Source organism: Haemaphysalis longicornis, unplaced genomic scaffold (genome assembly GCF_048455015.1).
Source record: "Haemaphysalis longicornis isolate Haplotype H1 unplaced genomic scaffold, Haemaphysalis longicornis Haplotype H1 scaffold_4, whole genome shotgun sequence".
NCBI classification, from domain to species: domain Eukaryota; kingdom Metazoa; phylum Arthropoda; class Arachnida; order Ixodida; family Ixodidae; genus Haemaphysalis; species Haemaphysalis longicornis.
Window position 1 is genome coordinate 70,880,961 of NW_027526361.1, and position 23,774 is coordinate 70,904,734.

Below are 23,774 nucleotides of genomic sequence, written 5' to 3' on the forward strand. Positions count from 1 at the left end.
ATGCACCCCGTTAATATAGACGCCCCCCAATATAGACGAAATTTTCGGCGACGGGTCTCTCGCCGTGCAATTCTGCTTCGTTAATGTAGAAACCCGCAGTCCAGACTATGGACGGCAATTGTTGGGGACGAAACGGACAAATACAGACAGTCTTGTCTCGTTATTATGGACATGGGAGCACAAAAAAAAAGAAAAAAAAATGACTGCTCACTCCCAGAGGCCTCAGCGCGTACCAGGAATTTACTGTTGGCCGAAGCACGCAAAGGCGAAGCATGCATTTATCTCGGAACGCTCTCCCTTCCAGTAGCACCTAATTAGATCGAAAACATTCGTGATCAGCAAACAACATTGTATGGACATGGTGACACCATTTCTCTATCAAACAAGATTGGCCTGCGCGGAATACACCGGAAACAGCACGTCGTGAGGCTCGCGACACGATTCCAAGACGATAATAGTTCGGGCCAATATTCGCTGCGCATAAAAGAGGGGCTGTACACTACTCTCGACAGTTCGGCGGAGGCAATGGTTAGTGTTCAAGTACATAAAATAGCCGACGTGGTGCGCTTTCTGAACACACCAGTAGTATTGAAGGCATCAGTGACAACCCACATCTCGTTTTTTTTTTTTTTTTTTGGCTGAATAAACCGTGTTCCTTTCTGGAACCATTATTCCTTAATGTTTGTGTTTTGGCCTTGATTCGTTATTATGGATGACTCACAATATGGACGATTTTTCTGGGGAACGGAGGCGTCCCTATTAACGAAGACATGACTGTATCACTTATGGCTTTTGCCAATTTTCAGTGCCTTAACCCGTTTCAAGGACCAAATTTATGCTGAAAGGGCGCCTTTTCGCGAACTTAATGTTTTTTTCAGCACTTATAATTGTTGAGAGGGTGCTAGCAGAGATACCCAGCCAGACGATGACGTTCTTCTTTCTCGGCGACAATTTAAACTTGTGAGCTTCTCTAGAAAAGACAAAACTCTTCGTTTTCTGGCAACATAACTCATCACCGACGAATCGAAACCACAGACAGCACAGACAGCAGTGTAGATCCGCGACTATACACGTTGACAAGCAGGCCTATGGAACCTAACCCACAATGCACTGACCCTTGAAACGCACTATAGTTTGCGGTGCGGGCGAAGATCGCTAAATTAATTAATTTCTCCAGCCGATTTAGCAGAAAAAGTGCAAAAAGCAATGCCTTACCAGCGCAGCGAATTCGTTATATCGAGGTTAACCGCCACAACGCCTTCGTTACATAGAGGTCGCAAACACGTGGGTTTCAATGGGGCTGTCAATGGGGAATTCAAAAACTTTGTTAAATCCAGGCATTCGTTATATAGAGGTTCGTTATATCCAGGTCCAACTGTATTGTTAATAGGTCGTTGTCACCTACCATGGTTCGTGTCGTCTTCATCCTGTCGCCACGTAACAATATGACAACAGCATATCACAACTAAACGTACATTATATACACTTGCTGGATGGCATCGGTGCTTTGGCCATACAGTACTAGCGCGGTGGCTAAGCCAATCACTCACCACACTTAGAACACGAAGTGAAATAAAAAAAAAATCAAGGTAGCTCACACTAACGCGCAAGACTTGAAGGTAGCGAAGCTGTACGCAAACTTCAAGACCATCACGACGGTTTAAGTCCACGATTTCAGCCGATTTGCTCCTTCGCTGCCGCAACGACCTTTACTCCATCATTGTTGCTATGAGTGTGAGCTTCCTTCATTTTAGCACCCCACCTTGGGAAACACCGCATTGAATGCTAAAATGCGGTCACACCGTCTTCCCCGCTGTGGTGCCTGGCAACCCCCGAGATTCGTCTACATGTTCCGGGAATTGGAAAGAAGGCCGACTTACCACCACTGGCTTTCAGACCGTTTTCTATGCATTTACTGCATGACCGGAAGCATGTATACACAGATGGTTCTGTGACGTCCTCGAGCTCAGCAGGTGCGGTGGTTATACCATCAGAATGAACCAAAATTCGATTTCGTGTCGCCCATGAGACGAGTTCGACGGCTACTGAACTTGCAGCCATCCGTGAAGCTCTTGAATACATCATGGAAGCTTCTCCCCAAAAATGGTCCATTTTTACTGATTCCAAAAGCGCCCTGCAAAGCTTCCGAGCAGCCCTACGCTACGGTCTTTTGCACCAACTGGTGTCAGAAATTAGAGAATTCTTTCACCAGGCTGTCATAAAGGGCCATAATATTGTATTTTAGTGGTTGCCAAGTCACTGTGGAATCACCGGCAATGTTAAGGCTGATGCACCTGCCCGGACAGGCCATGACAGTGAGAGTACCATCTTGCTTCCTCTTGCAAGGACTGATGCCGCTAGGCTGCTTCGTCAGTTCGCGCGGAGGACCTCTATTACTCAATGAAATACGCCGGATTTTGTGCATCCGCGCCTCCATAACCAGGACCCTCTACTCCAACGCCGTCTTCCGTGTGGGCTGTCTCGATCACAGTCGACTTTAATTTGTAGACCGTGGTTGGGAGTGGCTTTCACAAAAGCCTACTCCTTCCTCATCGGGATGGCCAGTAGTGCCCAGTGCGACGCCTGCAAGGTTGAAGAGTCAATCGAACATGTGCTTTGTCGTTGCCCGCAGTATTCTTCAGAAAGACGTGTTTTGGCCGCCGAGCTCAACCGATTGGACAGTCAACCATTCACACTAGAGACTATTCTAGGACACCGACCCCTATATAACCGACTTCGCAGAAGGCAACAAAGCCCTTTTGCGTTTTATGAAGGAAACAGGCTTAGCCGAAAGACTATAGTGCCCGCAAAGGGACTGAAGTGTGTGCGCAGCCCTTTTCCTTTCCCCTCTTTTTGCTTGATTTCGCTTTCATCCCCTGCACACCCCTTCCCCAGTGTCGAGTAGCAATCCGGGCTCTAAGCGTGGATAACCTTTCGGCCTTTCCGTTTGCTTTTCTCTCTCTCTTCCTTCATTTTTTTTTTCGGAAGTGAGAATTCTTGCACATCACCTTGGAGGGGCGTACATTATGACGTGCCTTTCTCTTTCCTAGCAAGTGTTGCCACGATTACGACGAAAGCCACAAAGTTTGTGCGCAACTTGGCCAATCACCCTAAATGGGTTTGCCTGGTTTGACAAACGTGCGCCGGGGACGCTTGGAGGTCGCCGCGAGACACGCACACACGAGCGCTAGGTATTTTCTTGGTTTTATTGATTGCCGGGCGGCCGCCGCGAGGCCCGCGCACACGTGCACGCGCGCGGCAGTTTCTTGGCATTTTTAACTGCGGACGTAAAAAAATTACGATTTGCAAACAGTTTTGCTGTTAAAAAATGTTTTTTTAAGATTTTGACGCCAGTTAACCAACCAGTGTGATCAAAATTAACCCGTTATAGTCATTAATTAATCCAAAGCAAAGGTGGGTATCATAGTCCGGCTGTACATTCGACACTTAAAGCCTAGGTTTGAATTAGGGCTGCTGATGTGACGACGTCCTCTACCAAGGAAATTGGAAACTCGAACAATTACTTCTTACTTCTCTAGTGATTTCATACGCCAACTGAAAGGCAGGTTACAGTAGTATGCATAGCTAGTAAATGTGTATTGCAGATTATGATCGAATATGTACGGTACATTCCCTCCCATTCTTCGGTGCACGTCAGTTCCTTTAGTCGTATACGCGTCACCTATACGTTCGTGAGAAACAAGGCACCCGGCATTCACTGTGGCACGCGTATAATAATAGAAGCATACACCAAAGCAGTGCCCTTCCTTTCTCTTTTGTTTCTTTGAGTTATTTATTTTAGTTTTGTTATTGCGGTTGCATTGCCTATAGACGCATATCGATGGCGGCGAGCGGCAGCCGTAGAATTAATTATTGTACCTTGGCTTGCCCTCTAAATTGCCATGAACGCTCCCACCCTGAGCTGTTGTCGCTCGAACGATTGCAGTGGACATGTTTTATCTTTTAAACCAATGGGGTTGGTCTTACTGAGGAAAGATCGGCTTTTCCCCGGTACTTCGATGAAGTTACTGCTAATGGAGTAATGTGGTTTGTGTGATCATGTGGTGTGATTGTGTGCTATGATGCATGACATTAGCGGAAATATGGGAAGTATCATGTGGTACCATGTGTAAGTAGCATGAGGAAGTACCATGCCTTCTCTTCGTGCCGTGGTCCTGAAGTAACGGCCTCGATAACAACGGGTTCACACCATGGCAGCCGTAATAAGGATAACCCATTGCATATGTAATCCTCTGTTATGTGTGCAATGCTAGGTGGGCAGATGACCTCACTAAATGTGACCTCACTTCAGACTCTGGTCATGTTTCTTGACCTGTCCAGAACATCGTCACTATGGAGGTCAATGTCATCTTAGGCAAGCAACGTCACGCCATTGTCAATTAAAGAAGCGCGCCCGAATTTCATTCCGCTCTTCTTTTGGTTTACTTTAAATATCGCGTAAATTTCGATCTCATGCAACAAGTAAGTTTTGTTCCGTAATCTCTACTTTATTGCCTACTGCATTTATTCTATGTGAATGAACCCCATATGCATACGTGAAGTCAGAGGTTAAAGGGACGCTGCAACACTTTCTTCTACTTTTTAAAAATCTTAAGTGCTTTCACTCTTACAGAACGTAGTCAGCCAACACATCCAGTTCTTTTATTAGAGATCGCAAAGTACCTGAATAAAAAAAATTGCTGCTGTATGCCCATCAGAAAACTTATAAACTTGTCCAAAAGATTTTTCTCTCCCTGCCGGTCTTGGCGTCCTTCCACCGCTGGAATTCCGCCATTACAGCGGTGCAGCGGCTATCGGCCTGATTTGTTTCAGTTGCAGCAATGAACGCATCCACTTTAAAAAATAAAGCCGCAAAAACAAAGCTGGAACGAAAGGCGCATGTGCTGCGACGAGCAAATCACGCTGTTCCGGTCCGCGCTGGCGATAAGTATAGCTTTCGCAGTGCTTCCAGACGCGAAGGAAACAGTGAAAGCGTTTATCGGAAATGTTGGAAGTCCCCTCAAGACACCAATTAGAAGTAGGACACTAAATAAATTACCGCAAGGCCGTTCAGGTGTCGATCTCGTTTTTTCAGCACCCAACAAGCTTAGTGGGCTGTGCAGAAGAGATAGTCAACAGAAAGTGTGGAAGAGCTGTACTAAGAATCATGCAACACCCTTTGTCAAACGCGAGGAGGCAGTCGTTTACGAAATTTCACTGCATTTAAAAAAATCGTACATTGGTTAGACGGGACGATGTATCAACGAGCGGTTGCGGGAACGGTTGCGGGAACATGGCAATATGAGACAGGCGACGCTTTCCTGATTCATTGCAAAAAATCATCATGCGCAAGCCCCCCGTTCGCGGCCCTCCTAGACAAAGAAATCTCGCTTAATCTCGGCATATTTGGCGGGATGGGAGAAATTCAAGTTCGCCTAAAAGACGCGCTCATGTTAGATACGCCCTATCACAGCCTGTTTGAAATGTTTTTTCGCGTTCCGCAATGCGCACACAGATGGTTTCATTCCCTTATAAATATTCTTTATCTCCAAAAACAAACAGTAGTTAGTCAGCGCCCGTGTTTTTTACTCTTCAGTTTGTCCCGTCTTGGCGCTGTTCAATCCATACAAGGAATTGAGCAGTTATTGGCTGAAAATCAAATTTATCGATTGAAACTGACAGCAACCAAAAGTTTAGTTGAAATTTATTGGTAGTACCACTCCCCGCATTGCCTTTGTGCGCTGCGGTGAAGGCTGACCGGCGCTATTTTCCTTGGCAGAGGGGCACCATTGGCAGCACGGCACTCCCGGGTGGAGTAGAGTTCTTGTATATACTACCATAGGACATAAAAAAAGTGTACAGGGAGCATATGCAAAACTGTAGGGTGGAGGGAGCGACGTCCGGGCGTTGGCACGAACTGAAGAAGGCGGCGAAGAGCGAAGAGAGAGGCTCCATTGGTGGCGCTGCGGTCACACGAGGAGATGTGACCACACGACCTGTTGCCGCACCATATCTGGTGTATCTGGAGTCGAGGAAACACTTCCTGCTATGGGCCCGGCACGACGCATTGCCATCGTCGTCGTAAGCTATTCCTCATTAACCATGGGGGGAGACCCATTCATAACGTGATGGATGGTATCAGGGACGACCATCATGAAAGACGCTGGCTGGCAAGTGCACCGTACAGCAGAATAACAAGCCTTGGCCTCGATTTCCCCCTTGTGACGCGATTCCATGATCTGTGTTCCCCATGAACACTGTTATCTTCTCTCCCACCCCCTATGGCGAAGAGCCGTCCGTCCGTCTGTCCGTCCGTCTGTCCGTCCATCCGTCTGTCCGTCCGTCCGTCTGTCTGTCCGTCATGTTGTGCGTGTGCCTGTGCGTGCGTGTGCTGTCCCAGAACCTCTGTTGGCTTAAAGAGGCCATGCAGACAACACAAAAGTTCAGTTCATTCGAAAGGTTGCCTTGTTAGAATCATACTGACTTCTCTTTTAGCGTAAACTTCGCGCAAATAAGCTATATAATTAGTAAAAAATGAAGTGGCCGTGCGACCGACTACCTCATTTCCCAACAGAACTTGTGAAGTTGTATGCCTAGCTGCGCGATTGGCGTAGGCTGGCAAAAGCAAACGCAAATTAAGCAGGGCTTATAAGCTTGCCGAACGAGCAATTTGCGCTTTATTGTACTGCATATTCATTTTACAGCAGTAAGAGTGGTGCGGTAAACAACGAAAGTTACGAACGAACACGTAAACTCCGAAGCAGTTAGTGCGACACTTTGCCGGCTGACACCGCCTAACACAGCCGTCGGACGCGTTGGAATTCTTCGACACAACACTGCCCCTACTGACATAAACGGCATGGTCATTTACTTGACCATGTTTGTCGAGTCATGGCTTACGCTTTGGGAAACGATTAGTATGAACCGTAATAACAATACGGCATGTATAGCTAGTCCGGCCGGAAGTGAAGTGCAACAACTGGTGCTTCAGTGGTCTTGCAGTGCCATCTATGAAAGTGGGCGATAAGCCAGATAACCAAACGGCCGTTTGTGAGATAGTAGCAGCACGGGTAAGGAAGCCACCTTTAGTTTTAAGGCCCTGCTCTGGATACGTCATTGTCGACGTTAAGAAAACACACGATTTAGCGGGAGAATTGAAATTTTGGCATAAAATATTCAGGTTCTCAGTGACCAAAGCATCGTTTGCTGCCAGACTAGCGCTGAGGACACCTTCGAATAAAACGACCTGGTATTTTGTCTGCATGGTCCTTTAAACTTCCCCGATTTGCTTCGAAATACCACTTACAACCAATACTTTACAATCGCTTCCTAGATCGGCGGTTTACTGTAATTGCTTACATCTAGTTCCGTGGCTGACTTATGAACCAATGGAGTCAGCCATCGATAATGCAGTGTCGACAATAGGCGCACATATTTTTGCAAAGAGCCAATCTGTATCTCAAATTTAGCAGCTGCCACTTGAAAAACAAAAGAACAACGTTGTCTTATTTGAACTGAACTACCTTCTTCCTTTGGAGTTTTCCTCATGTAGATTACATAGCGCACATGAACTAAAAGCCAGCGAGTATTCGGCTACACATTTGCAATGCTTTACACAGCCCTGTTAAAGTTCGCCACTCAGTTTAAAAAGCTATTTTCCATGGAGGCTCACCTCGGCAAACAGCAGAAACCTACGTACGTTCATCTTTTGTATGCCACGGAGCTTGAAATGTATCCCTTTAAGGCAGATTACCACTGTGCTGCTTCTATGTGATTTTAACTCCAGTAAAAGACTCCTCATTAACCCCTGTTTCGCTTTTTAGCCGAGATAAGCTGCGTGAGCTGCAGTTCACTGAGCGGAGCTGGACTATATGGCTGCAAACGACTCTATACGCCGAGCAGATAGACTGCATGAGCGAATGGCAGGCAGCCGATGCCCTCGTTAGAGGCTGCGTCGGCAATAGGCTTTCTTTTTTACGGGAGTATAAAGAGAGTTTGTCATTAGGGAGACGCCTGCGGACCTTATTTTCACCTCTTCATGTCAGAGGTAAAAAAGAAAGGAAACAGCATCACACAATTTCAAATCTTTCTTTAACTATACTTCACCGGGATAGACAGATGAAAGAGGCATCATGGGGCCTATAATTATCAGCACAAAGTTATGTGGAGACCTCTACCGCATTTTTTAAAGACATTCAGAGCCAAACTTACTGATTTAGTTTTTTTCTTGAACATTACCCGCGCCCTAATGAGCTTAAGTCACAGTAAGTATTAAAAAAAAAAACAGCGCGTAATCTTTGCCCGTGTTGTGCAGCTACTTCGTTTTTCAAACGTTTTATATAATATAACAAAACCCAATGCCACAGCGTACAATATCAGTTTGAACTTTCTGGCCTTACAAATCAAGCTCATTACGCCGCTAAAAAAAAAAAAAAAAAAAAAAAAAACTCACCCGGATTTATAAACAATTCAAAGTGGCGCAGATGCTTCCGAAGGCGAGGACGACGTGAAATGTAAAAAAAAAGCACAGGAATTCCAAGAATTGTGTACTAATGCGTAAACGCTCCTACGCCGTTATCTTCATTCCAGGTTTTTCCTCCTTTGACAAATAATGTACAGATGCAGTTTTATAGCATTTTGATGTGTTAAATTCGCCGACTGTGCATTCTTTGTGCAGATGAGGCTTGGTAGTTTTTCACAATTTTGTTATTCACGTTTGGATCTGCTTTTTCTGGACTTTTTTCCTTAATTATGCCTCCGTCGCATGAGGGCACTGATTAAGATAGAAATGTTTGATTATGATGATAATAATAACAATACGAAAAAAAGAAAAAGGAGAAGAGGAAGAAGAAGAATTTTTTTATGTTCGCATTTTTTAGAATTTTAAATTTTTCCTCGACCAGTTATCGCCGTTCGCAATATCGCAATGATTAAATGTGTTAACGTCTCCAATTATGAATTTTTGTTCAGATCCTGGGGATTACACAGTTGGTGCTGTGGGGTACTGGGCAAAGAACGTGACGGCTTACGCATCAAAACAAACATTGCATGTGTACAGGCGCTTCGCACACGATACTCCAGAAGAATTCGAACGTTCTGGCATTAAAATAAACATTTTGTGCGTACAAGGGCATCGCACTAGTCCTACGCGCATGCTGGCATGCATGCACGCACATGCACGCACACACGCACGGTTTTGCCTATACACACTTCTTTTAGATGAATCGTTTCAACTTCTGGCAGGAAGGCTGAACCGAGGGACGGATGGACGGACGGACGGACAGACAGACAGACAGACAGACAGACAGACAGACAGACAGACAGACAGACAGACAGACAGACAGACAGACAGACAGACAGACAGACAGACAGACAGCCCAAAAAGGACTATCGTCTTTAAATAATCAAATATCATTTGCAGCTGTGATGCGGCAGATTAAAGAATGCCCCAGGTTGCAGCGACACCAAACAATACTTCCTCGTCCTAACGAGCTAAAACACGTGTTGTCGGCTTTTTCATACGACTGAGGAGCTGCAGGGCACGAGCCCACGCTATCAGGGAAATTGCGGAAGGTCATCGAATGAAATACAGCAAAGCTATTTGTCTGTAACAGAGACACAATGCTTCAGTGTTACTTTCTTGTTGGAAGGAATTGCTGAGAGGATGCAATGTGATTACAATAACAAGATTAGTGTTCCAGAACGTATAACAGGTGGCTTAAGTCGCTGTTGTTTGGCCCCACGCAAGGAACAGAGCAATGTGGGATACACGAATGGATGTGCCGTTGAGCCAAAGGACCAGGGTGTAATCCCGGCCGCGGCGACAACTCTTTAGTTTAGATGAAGGCGAAAAGTAAAAAAGCGCGCGTGCGTACGTGCTTGGGTGTGTGTGTGTGTGTGTCGTGCGAGAGCTTACATGGCGTTTTAATGAGTGAACATTCTTGTTTTTAGTCGGATTCTTAAACAAGTACATCAGAAATCTGTCACTCTGTGACCGTAATGCGTGACTCGACAAATGCATGACACGTGGTAACATGTGGCACGAAAAAAGTCCTCAGGCAGGGACGTAGCGGGAGCCGCGTGTAAGCGCGTTCCTTCTGGCAAAATTTATCCATTCCCATAACCCTTCCAATGCCCCCCCCCCTCCCCCCCCCCCCCCCCACGAGAAATTTTGGCTGCGGCCCTGGCCCCCCGGGCCTTTTATTATTGATACGTATAATTTCAACGTATTTATTATTGATACGTGTTTATTGATACGTAACTATATTATTACGCTGCTTCTCCTGGAGGTCTGTCCGTCCTTGCAAAACACGTGAAACGATGCGCGCCACCCATGACATGCGCGCAACACGTATGGCCTCTGTATTCAGGCCACGCCCCCTCCGGTCACTTGATGGCGCGCTGGTTTGTGGGCGGTGTGTTGCCGTGTTAACGCTTGTGCGCAGCTCCCCGGTTGTGTGATACCTCCAAAGAGAAAACAGTAGAGAAACGACGTCGTGGGTGTACGCACTCTCCGTTAATACCGTTCGGGAGTTTCTACGGCATTTTTAACGCTAAAGCATTAAGTGAATGTTTAAGGAGAAAGACCACCGTCTGGTGTCTGTAGCAGAGAAACGGCTACTAAATAGGAGACGTTTATGCTCCTATATGTTCCAAATAATGCTATTATGTTACAAATTTATGCTATTGTCGCCACCTGTCATTTTATAAAATGTCCGACGGCGAAAAGCGCATAAATGCAATTATTTGATTTGGTAGGCCTGACTTCTGTACAGTTTCTCTTTTTGCTTACAATAAAGTATTATTATTAAAAAAAAGACAATTTAAAGCTAGGGACTGGATGGTAATCTAACCCAGGGCATCCGTAATGCGAGTCGAACAAACACGCATTCTGAACACCGCGTCGACTTCATGGTTACAGCCGACTGAAGATGGAGCTTGTGCATTCGGTGGGGCTTTCGAGTAAGAAACGTGTGTTAGAGACATATACTGATGCCTACATGAGTAATTTGAGCACGCTAATTACAGAAGAAGATGCGGGCGTGGACATATTCCGATGAAAGTAAAGGATAGAAGTAAAACGCACGCCTCCACACACGCCCGTACATACATACACACGCACTCTGCCACGCACACACGCATACACGTACTCATGTCTTGGCAAGTCTGGTTTATTCGTAGTTATGAAGCGAATTACGAGAACTGATTGTGCACGAGCGAGTCAAGTTTTAATGTTATTAGAATTACATCGAATCACTGAGTTCTCGTCAGATGCGCACAAATTCTTGCTCCGTGTACCCGCGTTTTACGAAGCTTGGCTACGACCCGTGAGTGTTAGTTCTTCCGTAAAAGCCCTCTCTATCCTCCTCCTGGTAATAGGTCTCGGGAACTGGTTTATACTATTGATACATGCACTTTTTCTTGCGCCAATACGTTTTAGCGCTTAGTTCTTGCGTTTGGTGCGATGATAACTGAGTTATAACACTAAGTATTATCTTTATCGCTTAATTCGCCTCGATAGTAAACGTCAGCTTTTCATTTCCTTTCCCGAGCAGCATTTTATTGACTGCTGTTTCTTGTGTACATAGTCAAATTTTATCTGGTTTGCCAATTCTGCAAGTGCACTTTGCCAGTCGCGACTCGTATATAGACGTCCGTTAATTGGAAACTCGTCGTTGTGGTAACAAGGGCTGTTCCGCTTGGGCCACTAAACTCACAAGACACGTCACCAACTTGTTTTCACTCCGCTTAAAAGCAAACTTCGTTTAGCAACATTCGGAATGTAGAAAGGTCGAACTTTCTAAAAGCACGTGGAGGTACACAAATCACTCTCACTGTTTTGCTGCCGCTCAGGCCTTCGCGCGGAAGAAATATTTACGCTTGAAGTGGGAAGCTGCACTGTAGGGGTAGCGCGGCCACCAACGATCGAAGGAGCGTTGCTGACGGCTTCGCGAATGCAGCGGATTGGCACTCCACCTTTTCGTTCGATATCGAGCAAACGCCATGGGTTACTGCAGAGGCCCACTGGCCGATGCGTTGCGCGCACCTACACTACCGCTATCCTTTGTGGACAATCCTTTACAATTGGTCCGCCATTCAGCTCAATAGAACCACCGTTTCGAGCCATCTCAGAGAGCGCCTGCCGCGCGGTCCTTTCAATCGAAGCTCTCCGCTTTGTGACCTGAAACGTCGATTGAATTCAGAGACGTGGCCGGCTTCTGGGTTCTTTCCAATTCTGCAGTGCTGGCGTGTCTACGTGCTCCATGGTATCTCCCGTTTTGAAACTGCTTCCGGGTGGTGAATATTAAACTGGGCGTTCCTTGGACGACGGCTGTTGGCCGTTCCTGTGGCGAAGGTCATCCCCGCAGAGAGCCAGAAGATGCCCAGCACAGATTACAAACAAGTTTGACCAATTGATATTCTCCTTGGCCTTATGGTTCGTCCCTGTGCCATCGAATTCACAATGAATAGGACGAAAGCATGCCCCAATCTGACATAATTTGCGCTCTATTCGAAAGCCTTACATAGCGTCAATTTCTTCAATTAATTTTTATTACACCTGTTTCTGAGACAGTAACGCTTAGTTCAGTTGTAGACGCGTACATCCTACTCTTCAAACTCATGCAGGATAGCGGAACGTATCTGATGCAAAGATTACGGCTCATACCAGATATACTAAATTCAAAATTGTAATGTATAAAAGTGAAGCACTGTTGTGGTAAAGAGACAAGAATTTGCGAGTGAGATGGATGTGTCTGTTACGAGATCGCACTTCTTGACCCTACCAGTCGACTTGCTGATTACGTGTCATTTGACTATTTACAAAGTTTGATCTAGGCTCGTGGCTTTTAGATAGGCCAATAAAGCTTTCGTAGCACGACAGGCACGTTTGTAAGAATCCCAGAAACCTAATACGTCCCTAGTCCTACGTAGGGTGGCCGGCTCAGAGACACTGCGAGACATACTACTTGCGTACTAAATTGCGCACAGACGCAGATTAGGTGTTGCAGATCTTCACGCACATCACACTGGGGCACAGTGGCGAGGCGGACTGGTTCATCTTGTAACAGTAGTATCGCGTGTAGGATGACCATGGTCTATATTTCTGAGCAACAATGGAACCATGAGCCATGGCGTCAACGTCGGTATTACGGTAATTCACAACCGTTCCCAGGCGTCTGAGACAATCTGCGTATATCTGAAACGCTTGTAGAACATTCCGAATAAGTTCGTAAAGACGGACTAAAATATATTCCAGCTAACTATTACTGCTGTAAGCGCATCAAGTAACTTGAGGCTCGCTATTTTGATTTTGTCCTTCCACGCGCTGTATCGACGCCACAATGGCTGTATCGACTCGGTTGACCGCATTCTTTAGGTTACGGCAATAACGCCATTTGATAGCAACAATAAGAAACCTCCAGACCAAACAAAGCGCAGGCTTCGCAAATGTGCGTGCTGCGGTGAGTGAACCATTGAGGTAGAGTTATTTTGTGACGGTGATAACTACATAGCTTTCGTAGTACAGATACAAAATAAATAACCCTCGCTGCCCTACCACCTTATATTTGATACTAGCTTCCACCATGAATTAATCTTCCCAGTTTCATTAGCCTATCACCTATAAAAAGCTCAGTGTTTGCAGATTAAATGGCTTTGCTGAATAAAAGTGTCAGTTTGAAAGTACGGCATCTCATCTCCAAACAGTCAGGACACCGTGATTTCTTGATTTCTGCGTAAGGAAATGTCAGATGTGAGACAGGCCTAGCTCAGTGTCAAGGGAAGGCGACGGGTGTGTTTAGATAATTCCGGAACCACAAAGAGGCCCGGGCAGAGTAATTGTCGAACGTGGTGTCGTGGAAGAGTACCTTCGTGGCTCCTTCTCCAATATTCCGCCTCCGGCGCCTGGCTGCTCCTGCTTGCTGAGCTAACTGTTCGCTCCAGGAACTTCACTAATTTACTCTGAGCTTATCTAGCATGTACTTACTCCGGTGTTTTGGGTTCAGGCATTGTTCCTTTCAAGCCCTTGAGCTCGGCGACTGTCTTGTGCTGTTGACAGCCTGTTATCAATCCAATCCGAACAGGAACTCCTGAAGAGAGGAGTGAGGACGCGGTCGAACCCCACCACCAACCTTCCTTCCCTTTATCCTATTTTCAGTACGAAGGAGCTCAGCCTCCCCTGACCTTAGCAGGATTTGCCAAGTCCTGGTTCTGAAACACACACACACACACGCACGCACGCACGCACGCACGCACGCACACAAACTGGCTGAGGGGCCCAAAGCGTGACACTCCACATGTCAGTTATTAATACCGAAACTGCTGTTGCTGGCCGTAATGTGTGCAGTGTGCGGCGTCATAAATAAAAGAAGTCATAGTTACTTTCGCCGCTTACCGCGCCCAAGAGAACGCTTTTTTCTTTTCCTTGCGCGTGGCGCTAGCAAAACAATACCAAGAAAACACTTCACGTACCTCCGCACCTCAAGGGGGGAGCACAGGGCACCTCGCGCTACATACGCCCAGTTCGCGAAGCCGGTTGCCGCCGGCTCTAGCGCGTGCGGACGCATTACACTTTGGGAGGAACGTGAAAGCCCGCGAACAAAACGATCTGGGCCCGCCAGTCATGCACGAAGAAGACGACGATGCAGATGGATATGACGATGACTACTTCTACCACAGCGAAAAGCGATGACAGAACATGTCAATAAACAATCTCAAACCTACATGGAATGCTGGTGGTGTGTCCTTCAGTGCTTATAAAAAGAAATCCTCCAGTTTCGCTATCGTTCAATCCATGCGCGAGTTAGTGCAAGGGTCGCCATTTTTTTCAGAACACACGAATCGACTGAAATGCCAGTTGTGATTTAATTCCCAAATCACCTTGTTTCTACTATCGACTTGTCGATTATCGACGAACAATCAATAGTTCATATACGATGAAACCTTCTGTATGATCCTATTGAAAATCAAGTAATACCCGTTGACTGACGCGAAATGATCGACATAATTCTATTTTATTTAGATGTTCTGAAGTAACACATATTAATTCTGATTTCAAAAAGTGATGGACATTTCATGTCGTTTCGTTTAGAAGATGTTGAAGAAACAGCATACGCGCGTAATAATGAAGCAATATGCCGACAGTCGTTGAACAGCAGGACAAACAATAAAAGCTTGTCGAGTTGATTTATTGATTGATCGTTGGGTTTAACGTGCCGACGCAACGCAGGTGATGAGGCGCGCCGTAGTGGAGGGCTCCGGATTAATTTTGACCACCTGGGAATCTTTAACGAGCGCCGAAATCTCCTACACGAGGGCGTTGCTTTTCGCCTCCATCAGAAAAGCGGCCGCCGCGGCCGGGAATAGATCCCGCGACCTCGTGCTCAGCAGCGCAACACATTAGCCACTGATCCACCACGGCGGGTAAGTTTGTCGAGTGATGATCTTCCCCGTATAATATCTAAAATTCTCGCTGGGGGCTATACCTGTTTCCTTTTTCTCTAGTCTGCCGGAATTTAGATATGCCCGAGTAGTCAGCGTATGGCTTCAATCGACCGGGTGAGACAAGTGAAACGACGTCTTCCGCCTGTTGCAGGTACACGCATCCTCCAAACAGAAATGTTTGACAGAATGTAATGATAATAGAACAGAAACTTATTTCATCCCCGAAAATATATTTTTACAAGTACCAGTAATCACGGTGCGTGTCTGGCTGTGGAACACGTTGCGGGACTGAGAGGAATAATGTTTATTCTCCAACTGAAAATTCCATGCGCAAATACGAGCAACAGGTGCATCTTTCGGTTTTATTTTTTAACTTAGATCTGTTTTCATCACCTTTAAAAACTTTTGAGTTCTCTCTTGCTATACCTGTAGCCTGAGATTTAGCTTTAATTTTAACCTCGTGCCGAGGGATCAGGGTAGGAGGAAGGAAGAGCAACGGAACTGGGCCGTAGCAGTTGTCACAATTTCAATTCTCTATTGCAAGTAATTTGAACCATACATCTCTCTAGGCGAATACGTATGAAGACGCCTAATCATAACCCTCTGAGAAATATAGAGACGCAAGGAATATTTCATTCAGGCTGCAGCTCACGAGCGCCACTGCAGGCTGTGCCATCGTTCCGAGACGGTGATAGCTTTTCCGAAAATACTGGTATCGATAGCGTGCTATCGCACTGCAATGAACAGTGCTACCGCTAGTGCTTTTAAATTATCGATATTTAAAATGAAGTGTACCAGCAGCCGTTTTATATATAGGGTTTTGCATCACTATGTGACCCTTAGTGGTTGTAGCTGGTCGTAATGTGTGTTGCGTAACGGGGTAAAATAGCAAGGAAATACCGAGAGCTCGTGAGCGCGTGTGCCGTGGAGACCGCCGAGCATCCTCAGCACGTGCAGTGGCTTAGAAAAAAATGGCGAAAACCCCGAGGAGTGACAAAATGCTGAGCGCTCGTGAGCGCAAGCCTCGCGGCGACTACCGAGCGTCCCCGGCTCACGCAGTGGCTTTGGGAAAAATAAAAAAAAAAGAGCTGGTGAAAACCCCAGTTGCGCCCCACGTTGCCTAGCAAGCAACAAAGCCACAGCGGCGCAACACTTGCACCACGGAACCTCGACGCGACTCCAGGAACGCCCCGCATGCCTCGTGCATGTACGCGCCACCGCTGCGCCCCAGCTGCCATTAAGCGCTACCACGCGTGTAATGCTTGGCATGAGAAACACGACGATACCGATGGATATGACGATGACTACTACTAGCACAGTGCAGAGCGACCACGGAACATGTAAATAAACAATGTCAAACTTGTACAAATGTGCGGTGATGTGGCAGTGTTCACGTAAAAAGAAATCCTGGTTCAAGCCTTGCGTGACTTAGCCCAAGCTTAGCCAGTTTTTTTAAGTGGATGGCTGTCGACGCGTCCGGGAATAAGACGGCAATCCTGATTAATTGAAATGCGTTCACTCCACATAAAAGTGGCCTGGCGTCTGTATTGAAAATGGTGAAAAAGGAAAAGGAATAAATAATTACGAATAGGGAGCCCAAATTTATAGTGGGCTAATATCCCGCTTGTAGACCGCATAAAGACTGCAATGGCAATGGAGATAACAATTTCATGCCCGCTACTTCGATATCTTGTGGGTCGTGGCCACATCCACTGACGCGTAAAAAGCTAACCCAACCAAAAGGCTTATATTCATTCCCAATTAAGGCGTCGCCCATTTTTGCTGCTGTTGCTGCAGCTGTCAACCAATATTATCGTGTGTGAGGGTATTATCCACCGGCGTAAGGATCCTTATTACGAAATAAATGTTTATGAAGAACATTATGGCCCGCTATTTCGAGACTTTATTTTTGACCCACGGCTACAACCCTCAGCAAGCGCACGCGTTGGCCCAAACAAGCTACGCTCAGTATATCGTAAAAAGTTCAGCTGAAAATTTCAGCGAAATAACAAAAAATTTCTCCCACCTCTTCTCGCGGGAACCCCTGTGTAGATGCGACGCATAGGGGGTTCCGTTGTTGTGTTGTTTCCGTTAGGTTGATTCTCCCATCGCGTGAAACGTGCCGTGAACCCACTGCCGCCGCTATGACGCAACGTGGCGCGGCTATGACGCAACACAATCCAACACAATCCACTTTAATCCAATCCAATCCAAGCCAAGACAAGCCAAGCCAATCGAATCCAATCCAATGCCCCTCGCGAGAGAGTGTTCGCTATCGGAGAGGAGAGGGGGTGAGTGGCGGAGAGCGCAGCTCGCGCGGCGAGGAGAATGGGGGAGGGGTGTGGACGGACAACAACACCGTGTGGAGGGACAAGGAGAGTGAATGAGATGCAGTCGCATCTAATATTGTGCGTTACGCAACTTACGGAATCAGTCGCATCTTTTACATTTATTATGAACACATTCGATATAAGACGACCCTCCCCGATTTCCTTTCATTGGCTGGTGACCGTCGCCACTTATGCCAAACGGTAGTATCTCTCGGCATACGATTGAACTACGCGCAATGGAATAAGCAGCCAGGTAATATTTGGGCGAAATGTCCCACAAATAATTTCTGAGTAGCGCAAAGTACATTTTGCTGCACTGTAAAGCTGCAAGCTAATTTGGCCGTATAACATTTATGACTTCCAGAAACAGCCCAACGAAAAGTACCCGCTTTACGCAAGCAATAAATATTCAAAGGTCGTACCCTTGCTTTCATTGATATTCCTTAGCTTTCGTTTAGAATTTATATCGCGAAACTAGTAAAGAGCAAAGTTGACTCTTCAGAAATAAGAATATTATTCCCTGGAAAGGGGGAAATATCGGATGGTTACTCCCTGTCATTGAACGCAATTATAGTATGAGCGGAAATGGCAAGGCGGACATTGGCGGCGCATTTTATAAACTATGTTTAGCGGAAAGTGCTTTCAAAACACCCGTTTGTTTTATAACTGCTTTCCCTGATTCTTCAACATAAATGTGAGCCATAAAGAACCAATCTTAAATTACTACACATCAATAAATCACTGATAATCATTGGGTCTGAAGGCTACCCACATCTTTATTGATGTCGCACCCAATTGCGTCGTTTATATAGGTATTATTCGACAAACTGAAGCTAGTTATTATGGAATAAATGTTTTATGAAGAAAGTTACGGTACGCTGCTGCGGGATGCTATTTGTGACTCATGGCTACGACACCAAGTAAGCGTGTTCCGGGTTGATCCAAACAAGTTAAAGTTACAGCGGTACATAGTCGCATTAGTTTTTGCGTTTTATAACGTGCAAATCTCCTGTGCAAACACCAGGGCGCAGCTCTCGTAGCTCGTTTTTTATAGTCGCTTGCTGTATCGTACAGGACTTTTTTTTTTTTTTGACGAGAAGAAAAGTAGCAACAGCCAAATGAATTGCGACGTCAGCGCCCCACATTTTTCATGAGCTCCAAATTTTGTTTTGCGCTCACTGTTGTACGCTCTGTTTTACGCTCTTTACAACAATCACTGTTTTACGCTCTTGAGAAAACACAAAGTTACTCTTGAAATGTCCACACGACATCATATTTTATTATTGTGTGTGCCGCAGATGGTGCGTTCGGCAAAAATTTGCGCCGTCTATTTGCGGGAAGAGAGTGAAAGAAGAACAGAGAAGGACATAGCGATTGTGTACCCTTACAAAAATGCTTTTTTACATTCTGTAGACGTTCTGTTGACATCCTACCAACTTTATTGCTATCCTACATACTCTTACATTCTATTGACAGTCGTCTGTAAAAAGTCTACTGAATGTATGTTGACACCCGTCTGTTGACTGTTGTATGTAGAAAGTCTACTTAATTCACGTGGACATTTGTCTGTTGACGGTTGTATATAGAAAGTCTACCTCATTTTTGTTGACATTTGTCTGTTGAGCTTCTGTAGGATGACCACTAAAAGTGTTTTGACACGCTTTGTCTCAAGTTGAATTTAACGCAAACATCTTTTTCCTTCGTCCTGGAGTCCGATTTCAATTAATTCATATTGGTTTTTGCTAAATACCAGGACAGGTTCACAATATTTGGGGACAAACTATTTACTTGACTTTAACCAAATTACGTTACTTTGTTTGAATCAGGTTTTAAACACACACACACACACCCACACACACACACACACACACACACGCGCGCGCGCGCGCCCGAGCGCCTGCCCCCACGCGCGCACGCACGTACGCACACAGACACACATACTCTCTCTCTCTCTCTCTCTCACACACACACACACACACACACACACACACACACACACACACACACACACGTATCTTTCTCTCTCCCTCTCTCTCTGCATGTATCTTCACACTGTTGCGCCCGAGAAAAAAAAAGTAGCAAAAGGGAGCAACTTTCAGTGTTCGTACCTCGAGCCGCGCAGTTTCTCCCTCGGAACAACCAGTTCGTCCCTCAGCCGCACGGGTTGGTACTTCACGACCCGCTCGCTTTCACTCTTCACGGTGATCAACATGACTATTCAGCGGTTCCGAACAAGCGCCAGCCAGCGGCATCAACCACGCGCAACCGCTCGTCACTGTGTTTTGATTTGCGCAAGCTAAGTGCCATGCATGGTTGAAAGGAACGAATTCTGCCAGTAAATATTTCGCGACAGACTACTGGACGTGTCTCCAACAACGGCGATAATCTAAAATCGCCTGCTATGCCCACCTATTTGGTCGCTCTCGGCCAACCGCCAGCGGCGCCCCTCCCTCTTTGCGTACCTCCGGGAGAAACGCGTCAATCACCGGAGGCAGCCGAAACGCGGCGCGCAACCCATTCCAGATTTCCGTTTTGTTTAGTTACAGCTTGCAATAATAAAGTAAACATGAAGATATGTGCAATTGCTTCCGTTCCAGTGTTTCGCGGTATTATATTTTGGAAATAATAACGCGTAGTTTTGTAAACATGCAATGAGAGGCACGCCTCACCGCGGCATCGGCATCCCGCGGCTGGCGGGTATATATACATGAAGTGCACTGCTAGCATTTGTGCGGTGTCGGTGTCCTGCTTGCAAGCTTGTGGTTTTTCGGATGTAGTACGTTTGTGAGCTGGGGTTGTGTTGTTTGTTGTGTTGTGTTTCAGAAAGTGCGCGTGTGGATGTGTGGCTCCGCAAAATGTGAACCCTCGCAGACGAGGTTCCCGAGGCCTAATCTGTTTCTGCTTTCTTTTTTTTTCATTTTTGCTCCCACTAAACGATCTTTTAAAGGGCAATAATGACGACGTTCTATTAAGCTGTATTGACACCACGGTCTAGGAATGGCCGGCTTTTCTCACTGCATCACGTTTCGAATATCCTGTCAGAAACGCTTCGGTTAGCAACAGCGATTGAGTATAAAGTCTGCAAAAAACTTTCTGTAGAAAGTCTACAGAAACGTTTCAGTTCAAACACGGTGGCCAATGGTTGACAAAAAGTTGGTAGGCTGTTGCTAGGAAGTCTATAGACAGTGAGTAGACAGTCTACTCAATGTTGGTAGCTTTTGTCGACTTTTGTCAACAAACATTGAACTCAATGTTGGTAAAAATTTTTATGAGGGTAGAGAGGTGACGTCAAGCAGGGCTGGAAGTGGTGACACCGCCTCGGCGTCACCTGGATGGTGCGGCTCTTCGCCACCTATACGCCGCCCTAGCCGTTCGTCGCCAGGTGTCCCAGAGCTAACTACTGTGCGATACGAGTGCAAGGCCGAGTGGGTGCAAAAGAGGATAGAATGATAATGGTTGCGACGAAATTCTGATAGCGGTAAAGAATGAAAGGAGACGTAGGCACCCGACCCCACCGTTAAATTGAGCAAACGGGACTACGGGATGGTTAGAGCGCAAAGCACGGTAGCAACGGTGTGAGAGAGGGCTTCCGAGGGGTGTGCGAGAAACACCGTGTTGCGGGCTTCTTGCGAGGGACAGGGATGAATGTTTACGCCTTTTTAAATATCCACCAATAGATATTTCATTAATTTTCTTACTCAGTTATTACAAAATGCTACTGTACCAAAGGATGAGCATGAGTGTTTACTTCCTGTGCATTACAACGCAATATTTATTCACTGCGATATTTCCTGATACCGCCGGCAGCGCGTGCAGACGAAACCATGGCTTCTAGTGGATCACAGTATCGCCGTATGTAGCGCAACGTAAGGGATCCCCTTTGTCTCTGGGTTACTAAAAAATAGGGGTAATCACTGTTTTGAAGCAATCTGTAAATAATTATTGCAGTTGCATATGAGACAGGTGTAGCCATGCACACGAACATACGAAACACACACTCTTCCGAAAAAATACAGCTTTCATTGACATAATGAGCGGATGGCAGAGTGAGTTGCGGCCGCACGTCTAGCAGAATGTAGACGTCTAGAAACTTTTTACAGAATGGGCAAATCTACTGATAACTTCCAAACCAGGTTTTCATACCTCGAAATTTATTCTTGCTTCTGATATACTGCGCCGTGCCAATCCTTAACGAATGGCTGTAGGGGGGGGGGGGGGGGGTGCCGTTTCGAACGTTCTTTTTGATATATGAGCGAAACAGAATTTTATTGCTACGTGCACAATAAAAGAAACATATATAGCCCTATGATCTGAGAACTCGTGAATTCCTGGTAAATCTGTCACATCACAGTAGAGGCTGCAGTGATATTACTAATTTTGTCCGTAGTACTACTTATGTGCACGCTAGGGACTGACTTTGCCAACGAAAGCACCGGTCACGCGTGGTACTGTTTTTAGTTTTAACACGCGTGCTGAGCACGAGATCGCGGGTTCGATTTCCGGCCGCGGCGGCCACTTTTCTGATGGAGGCGAAAAGCAAAAACGCCCATGTGTACGACATTTCGGCGCACGTTAAAGACCCCCAGGTGGTCAAAATTAATCCGGAGCCGGCGCGCCTCATCACCTGCGTTGCGTCAGCGCGTTAAACCCTAGAATCAATCAATGAAGTTTTAACACGCGTAACTTTTTCTTTGACAACAATAAACGCTTACCGGGAGTTAGCAACGCGTCCTGATAAAATGCTCAGCTCACTTTGGTACTTCCACAGCAGATCGGTAAAATAAAAAACGAGTATGTGTTTAATCAAAACCTTTCATTCTTTGGCGAAGCGTCTGCGCACCGTAAACGTAACGGAGCAAGCTGACGCAGCCATAAATTTCGCGAGGCAGGATCTTAAAAAACAGAGCAACTCTTTCATACAGATTTCGTGAACTCGCATATGTATAGTTAGTTACTCAAGGTATAGTAAGTAATGTAAAACAATATGCTGTCGCGAGATTGTTTCAGATTCGAGGTTCAGTTCATCGAAGTTCGAAATCCGTTGCTGTCCCAAATCTATTGAAGGTACGAAATAATTGCAGGTCCGCGTAATCAGTCCCGCAAGAAAGCGCGAGCTCGGGTGCATAAGACGTCAGCTCAAAAATATATATATATAAACATAAAAAGAGATTTTCCATCTGCAGGAATTTCAATGTTTTTTTGGAACAAACTTGCGTTCATTTCTTCTTCAGTCATGTGGTAATACTGTGCGCACTTCCTCTATCTAGGAAAGGAATCCCACCTATAATTCTTGTGAGATCTATGCGGTAACAATGGGTGATGATGATGGTGATGACGATGATGATGCCGTGGGGTACGTATACGAGCGGGCAAATGACTGCTCGGAGCAAGACTTAGGAATGCATATAATATGATGAAAACAGTGAGGTTGATGAAATGTGGCCGGCATCAGTTCGTTGAAGCCGAAGCAATATGATAACCATTGAACTGGTTTTTGTTGTTACAGAGATCCTAAACTATCCGCGTTTTTTTAGTAAACAAGGCACGTAGCTTCAAACATTGGAATCTGTGACCACCTGGTGAGCTAAATTCGAAGCTTGACTAACTCCCGAACACGCTGGGCACCACACCAAAGACAACCCGTTGTCGACGTTTCAACCCCCCCTAAAACGCACTCTGCATGTAAATGAACGCGCCTGCCGTGCATGCATGCCTCGTAGGGATATCACTCGCAAGGGTTTGAGTCACAGCGCTGCGGCTGCGTGAGCTGCAAACTACAGCGCTGAAAGCTGCACGCGAAGTATTGATAGAGAATGGGACATGCGCTGTCCCGCCCGAAAAAGTCGCTGGGCTGCAACGTCCCAAGAGTGCAGACAGGTACGTACCTTCTTTCGCGACGTTAGCCCACCCGCGAGCTGGACTCCTCCCGACTGCGTCTACGCACGGGTCTTCTTCTTTCCTGCACAAGAAGAGAGGAAACGTGAAACGCATGCAAGAAAC

General features: G+C 46.1%; 1 long non-coding RNA gene across 1 annotated transcript in view; it reads right to left on the bottom strand.

Moving 5' to 3' along the window:
- Nucleotides 1-23,774, bottom strand: part of LOC144178901 (uncharacterized) — a 315,222-nt gene that overhangs the window by 102,530 nt on the left and 188,918 nt on the right. Inside the window, exon 2 of the long non-coding RNA XR_013324093.1 lies at nt 23,660-23,733. This is a non-coding gene — a long non-coding RNA (uncharacterized LOC144178901). The remainder of the gene's footprint in view (nt 1-23,659; nt 23,734-23,774) is intronic.